This window comes from Dermacentor albipictus, chromosome 1, assembly GCF_038994185.2.
Source record: "Dermacentor albipictus isolate Rhodes 1998 colony chromosome 1, USDA_Dalb.pri_finalv2, whole genome shotgun sequence".
Classification (NCBI taxonomy): domain Eukaryota; kingdom Metazoa; phylum Arthropoda; class Arachnida; order Ixodida; family Ixodidae; genus Dermacentor; species Dermacentor albipictus.
Window position 1 is genome coordinate 414,927,811 of NC_091821.1, and position 7,065 is coordinate 414,934,875.

Sequence of the window (7,065 nt, forward strand, 5' to 3'; positions counted from 1 at the left end):
AATGAATTGAATTGAACTTGAATAAGCTGGAGCATCTTTCTCGTTATCGGAAGCACGCCGCCTCAATTGCCCTAGCAACGAAACAACCCCACGAAAAGGGGCGGGGTTCGTCGTAAGGCAATCAGGCCGTGCAATCACAGTGCATAACAGTGGAGCAAGTTGCGGACAAATCGAACGAGTAAAAACCGGAAGGAAGAGAAACGAGCATTATGTCCTGTGCGTACCTTGCAGTATACGGACGTGGACAAGAGAAAGTTGTTTGCGCATTCACGCTGAGCAAGCTCACGAGACACTAAGCAGCATTCGTTGTTCGGAATCGCAAGCGCTTTAAGCGAACACAAAAAGCAAATGGGCTATTTGATGAGGAGTGATAGGCATACTTTGACATTCTTAAAAGATACGGTAAGCTATTTTTTGACGTTACTTTCTTTATTGGCATTTGCATGTCTCTCCGCGCATGCATATCGTTGCGTCGACGCACGCAGCGCGAGATACACGGGATTGCAGACTCTGTACCCGTAGTGCTTCTTCTTCCAGCCGGTGTATTAAAAGAAAAATTATGCGGTTTTACGTGCCAAAACCACTTTCTGATTATGAGGCACGCCGCAGTGGAGGGCTCCGGAAATTTCGACCACCTGGGGTTCTCTAACGTGCACCTAAATCTAAGTACACGGGTGTTTTCGCCCCCGTCGAAATGCGGCCACTATGGCAGGGATTCGATCCCGCGACCTCGTGCTCAGCAGCCCAACACCATAGCCACTGAGCAACCACGGCGGGTATGCCGGTGTGTTGCGGTGTGCTTCTTGTGTCGAATTACTGCAACTTCATTTTCAAATGTACTGACCACTAAGTTACTGCAAGCGTCTAACATGCCAAAACATTGCAGTGAAACACCCGTGACTGGTGTTCCTGTGAGATACAGTGGACACGAACGAAACATGGTGAAAACAGGACATTCAAAAGTGCATTTGATTTAATTAGTTCTCTGACAAGGGGCTTTATATATTCTTTATATGCGGAATCGTATGCGATCATGCATTAAAAGCAACGTTTCAATACAAGTGTTAGCTGTGATGCGAAATGTAACTGGCTCCTTGAGGGCCATGCGGCACCATGTTTTGCTTATAGCTGATTGCATTCGTCATTCTTGTCCAAGAATTTTTCGCCTATATACAATTTTTTTAAAATTTTATTTGTGGAAGTGTGGATAAGGGGGAGGCGAGGTTTCGAAGTACAAGCAATGTCGATGGACCGTATCATTTTAAAGGCCTAATTATAATGACTGGTCATTTCTTTGCTCATTCACCAATTTATTGTTCGATCGATCCCGTGATGGCAATGAGTTTATTTGCTTTACGCGACAAAGTCAGAAAAGATCTAGTCTAGTTTGGCACCGGTCTCGTGAAAGTTGCGGCACATTCAATTGCTTCTCGCTTCCAATTACAATTACAATCAATTACAATTACAATCCCCGACGTCACTCCGCGGACTTCACTCAGGCGCACAATGACGCGTGTCCGCGGCATATGCAGACGCGTGGCACTCCCACTTGGTCCGGCGAATACTTGCACACGCCCTGGAAGCAGCCGCGCACGTGGCACATGTCGCCGCAGACGTTTGCCGTGCACGGAAGCCGGTAGGTGATCTCGATCTCTGCGTGGCAACACGTGGAGTTGTAAAACCGCCGGCGACCACAACGTGTTAGAAACCAACAGCAACGGAACTTCACTTTGGCTCTCATCATCAGTACATTTCTTTTATGTTAATTGCAGGACAAAGGCCTCTGCCAACAGTCTCCAATTACCCCTGGCTCTCCTCGATTTAACTATGTTATAAGTGAGTAGTACAGTCTAGCTCGGTTATAACGAAGTCGGCGGGAATCGGAAATCACTTCGCTATATCCGCTATTTCGTAATATGTGGACTATGAAAAAAAAAATGTAAACATGGGCATACCGATTTATTGCCGCTGAAAGAAGTGGTCCAGCGTCCCCTGAACACGTTTCGCGAGTGCAGACTTCAGGATTGCGGCTTCCATACCATCCAACTCTGGACTCCCGAGGTACATCGTCTCTTTTCGTCTCTTTTCTTTTTTACATTTTTCCCCTGCGCGGCGTGCTCTACCGCTCTACAAAGTGACGCCGTTCAAGGACCGCGCAACACGAGACCGGCGTGCCATGCGATGCAGTGAAGCAACCTTTCGCTCCGCGGGAGAGCAGACGACGCCACGAAAGGACGCCGTCAGCCGAATTTTGCTCTTAATTTCGCGGAAAAAATCGCCTCAAGAGCGCAAAAATGTGTTGATTGACAGATTATTTTTCGATTGGTATTAAATCTCTGCGTTATATCCGCTGACACGCTCTTATTTACTTCGTTAAAACCGGACCCAAAATGTATTGAAAATGCAAGAATGGGAATGGGAAATTGAAATCCCTTCGTTATAACCGCTATTTCGCTATAAGTGGCTTCGTTATAACCAGGCTAGACTGTATATACTACTTAAGTAACTGTGGCAAAGCTATAGGGCTAATAATTGTCTATTCTTTTCTTTTTTCTTATTAGCCGCCTTCAAACAGCACCCAGCTTAGCAAAGTCACGCGCACCTGATGTTTGCCCTATGTGACCAGGACGTTGCCTCCGAGATTTCTCAGTGCGCCGCGAGCAGCCGCGGGCAGTGCCTAATCTGGGACGTCATGCGGAGAAGCCGTCCATTCTGGGTTATACGTCACTTCCGGCAAACTGTGATGGCGGCGTTTATTTTTTTATTTTTTTTCTGATTAATTGTCAAAAACTCCTACTATTGCGAGCTTTCCGTGACAAATCCACTCGTATTTCAAACATAATTTTTATATGGCGGGTGCTCTGCATCTGACGTACTTAAAGATAGCCATTTTACGTGATCAAAAATTTTGTTGCAGTTGGCCTTTACGGCTACGCAAGAGGCATAAATTAGAGTAACGAGAATTCCCACATGCGTTTTCTATTATAGGAAACGCGCCATTCTTGGCGAGAACAAAGCTTTGCTGTAAGTGAGAAAAAATGACGTAGCTGCGAGAAAGTAACTAGACAGTTTTAGAACAGCGTTCGCAACCAAATTGAAACGCATTACGTACGTAAAGAAATAGAGCCGTCCTCCCTGCGCATGCTCCTAACGTTACTTGGTTTCTGTGGTTTACGTGCGCTGTGATAACTTGCGTTATTTGGCGAGTTTAATGCTTCGTTAACGTTCGTAATGTTTATGGACGTTAAGAATAGCTCTGTCGAACATGGCGGCACCCATGGCTCTCGCATCAGCGTGAATTCTCGTGATGGTTACGCTCTCACTCACGTTGATCGCCAGTAACTATTGAAATGAGCTTTCGCTTTTTTCTGAACTCACTTGAAACTTTCGTCGTGAACGTAAAGCGCGTCCAATTTCTGGGATCGTTTGGCGATTCCGGCGCCCGTAGGCCTCACGAGACGCGTCCGTACAGCAAGAACAGGATGGTTGCTAATGGATTCTCTTGGCTCGGATACGTTTGGCATGAGGCACCAGACGGCGCCATGTTTTATAACGTATTCCTTACGTTTGCGTTCCCGTACGGTAAACGAGATGTTTTAAAAGGACGCGCACTGTAACGTTCCGCAAAGGTGATTACGTTTAACGCCGACAAACGCTAATCTAAAGCTGTCCTCTGTTCTTTGGGCGTGCGGAAGGAGACCACGATGCCGATAATTATCGCGGCCAGATAACAGAAGGTAAATTTCGGTGCTTTTTAAGAGGAAATAAAGTGATGCAACGCGGCCGGTTCTTTTCACTGGACTATGAAAAAAAGTAGATCGAAGTTGGGGGATCATGTGACTCTGTCGGCGCTGCCTGGCTGAGTGGAGTGCCCACTCTTTGCCGCCACCCCACTCACCGGAAGCCACGCTTTGGGGCTGCGTATCGACATACTAAATCACCACCGGTATGCAGATAAATACAAAGAGAAAAAGAAGTTCATTGGTGTAGATATCCGTCTGGCCAAACGCGCTTTGCATGCGATGAAGGTGCTTTTCTAATTGCGTACTACGTAGCCCTTCACTACGACATCCGTTATAATCTACTGTGAAGTTTTGAGAGGTCAAGTTTCTCAGTCTGTTATATTTTTAGTTAAAATGTATACACACGGCTTACCTTTTATCCGAAATGGGTCTGGAACGGCACCGTCGACTAGGTAACGAAAGAAACATAAATGAAGGGTTGGAAATTTCGGCGCTGATAAGCATATTCAGCCATGCTCAGACGACCCATCCGTAATGAAAGCTCGGAAAGTTAAAATATACATACACTGATTCATCCAAAGGAAGTGTATTTAACACTTGTAGTTGCACTTTCACATTTTTTACCTGTCGTGCGTAACAAACTGAAGTATGTTTGCACGCTATGGCTCAACATCAAGTAGTCGTTGCAAAATCGCATTTTTTTATCACAAAAAGACATCCTCTGTAATCTGCACGTATTTGTATTCTTACTTTGCATTCGTTCCTGTTTTTGTTTCTTTCTTGTGTGACTTTGTGAGGCAGATACTGCTGTGCCTCAGAAAATCCTTAGTTACTGTATCTAAGCTCTATTGAAGAGTCCTTTGTGCAAAGCGATTTTAGGTGTATATTAAAACATATTTACTTTTTTCCCGACTACCGAAACGTACTAACATTATATTTTAAAACTTGCAAGGAGTTTTAAAATCCGCTTAGTTCTCGACTGGCTAGCGCGTATAAAGTCATTCGTTTCAGTAGGCTTCTGTTTTATTTTGTTTGTTCCTTTTTGAAGTCATTCGTTTCAGTAGGCTTCTGTTTTATTTTGTTTGTTCCTTTTTGAAGTTTGCCTTCATATTTAGCAAATTTCAGTGAACCGAGAATTGAAACATGAAGCAATAATTAAAGAATGATGACATAAGTTGATGGTAAGCATTTTCTTACATCCATAAATGTTATAGAGTCTACCTCGGCATGAATTTGCCTCAAGTTCTTCCAGGAAGACATACGTAGTTTCAAGCACAGGACGGTAAAATGCGAAACAAACAACGAGAATACGCGAATCACGACACAGGAGCCCACCCAGGCGAGTTTCTGCTACATCTTGGCTATTAGTTTCACTTTTGATTATCCTTCTAATGACGCCAAAAAAAAAAGATTTACATAGAGAAATAAAGAATACTGGGATTGTTCCAAGAGCATTCACTGAAAAGTAAAAATGGATACAGTGAACATTCCAGTTAGAGTCTACACTGGAAAATCTATCATTCTGTACTTGCATAAAGAATGAACGCTTCCCGTTACTCCTTTTATGTTGTTTAAAATTAGGCATGTATGTTGAGGACACCCGATGGAGCCATCAAGAACCGCAAATTCTGTCCTATTCCTGGTGAACGTGGATGCCGTCTCGGTTTGACATGCGGGTCGTTTGCAGTTCCTGACCTCATCAACAATGACACCTTAAGTTTACTACCCACGTATAGCACAATGCGTCTTAATGTGGCAACCTCCTGGCGCCAGATCTAGTTACCTTAAACCAAATAACACACTTCTCCTTTCTTTCCTCTCTCTCTCTCTCTCTCTCTCTCTCTCTCTCTCGCTCTCTATGCAGAAAGCCCAGCCTGGCACAGAGTTCGTCGAGGTAGCGAATTTCAATTACCATTCGGTTGACTCCACGAAAGTTTACATTCAACTCCTTCGAAAGAGTTCTGGGGCCGAGTGAAATAAATCAAGCCTGGCGTGACCTTTCAGTTCGGCTCTGTCTTGTTATCATGTTAATGTGCACCCACGAACCCGTTCAAAGGAGATGCTGTGCGGCGAAGTTGAAGCGTTATACGTTCTGATTTAATTCCGCAGTGTCGAGCCTTCCGCATTGCATATTTTCACGAATAAACGATCTCATTACCATGTGTAATGGAAAGGGCAAAGCGTCGGGCAGGAAACTGATCATTACATTTACTTCGTTCGCTATCGGTACAAATACGCCATCCGCGCATACGACCTTGTATCGCGCTCTACAACGAATGAGGGTCTTTTGTTTTTTGTTTCCATCATTCTCAGCTCTGCACCTAACGAACGAGCGGGTTGCCTGTTCTCGCAATCCTGAGGGCACTTTTTAAGCTACATTGAAGATCTCATCAATACTAACTTGGCGACGTTGACTATTTAGCTCAAAGCAGTGAAAGCACGTGTCTGTCAGCAGCAGTGAGTGACGTCGAAACAGCGCGGCAAAACGAGAACTGACGAGAAGCAGAGATATTTTTTTAAAAAGTTTGGAAAGTGTACGACACAGCTCTTGTATCGTTTGCAGCGCTTTTGCTTACTTCAAAAACGTGTGTGCATATCCATCACTATTTTTGTCACTTTAGAATCATAGGTTGCAACATCTGTCCCCGCCTTCCGTGTGTGCTGTCCATATATGGCCGATACAGCCCGAGCCCATCCCGTAATATTTTGCGTGAAGAGTTCGTTTCATCTGAAGTAAAGCGGTCACCTTTTTTTAAGGCCTCATTGTGCGGCGTCAGCTGCCAGCTTCATTAAGCTGATTCACGATCATTCTTTAGCGCAATTGGAAACCAGCGACTCACCGAAGCAGACGAAAGCGGCAGCAGCAGAAACAACGCAGATCGTTATTAACATTTAGAAAGCCGGAGTTGGGTGAAGACTCCGCAAAGTGGGCGTTATCTGAAAGGTGCGGCCTGAAAAGAAAAAAAAAACACTGGAACTTCCGAGACGGCTGCGGCGTAGATGAGGTTCGCGCGCCGTTCGTTTTCGAATCCCTACGCGAGGCGTGTCCTCGTTCTTTCCATCTGCGTATCGCCGGAGAACGAGGCCTCCATTGTGTAGCGAAACACCTGGTGTTCACGCCTGTAGGCACGGTGCAATTTTCGGAAGCGGCCTTAAAGCGGGCCGGCGTTTTCCAAAGCGCCTCGGCCGGGCACCCGGTTCGCCACAAAAGGGGGGAACTGTGCTCTACTGTTTCGAGGGGTTCTTTTCGGGCGAAAGGATTTCGGAGAGAGCCATTATTTCTTCACCCTAGAGGCAAGTGTTTGTTAAAGCTGCCTGGTGG

The 7,065-nt window shown here is 45.3% G+C and overlaps 1 long non-coding RNA gene across 1 annotated transcript; it reads right to left on the reverse strand.

The window, feature by feature from the left end:
• Positions 1 to 1,017: 1,017 nt before the first annotated feature.
• LOC139054725 (uncharacterized) lies at positions 1,018 to 6,812 on the reverse strand. Its single transcript, XR_011511457.1, has 3 exons — positions 6,584 to 6,812; positions 4,156 to 4,191; positions 1,018 to 1,653 (listed from the first exon to the last, which is right to left on the reverse strand). It is a non-coding gene; the product is annotated as an uncharacterized lncRNA (long non-coding RNA).
• Positions 6,813 to 7,065: the final 253 nt, after the last annotated feature.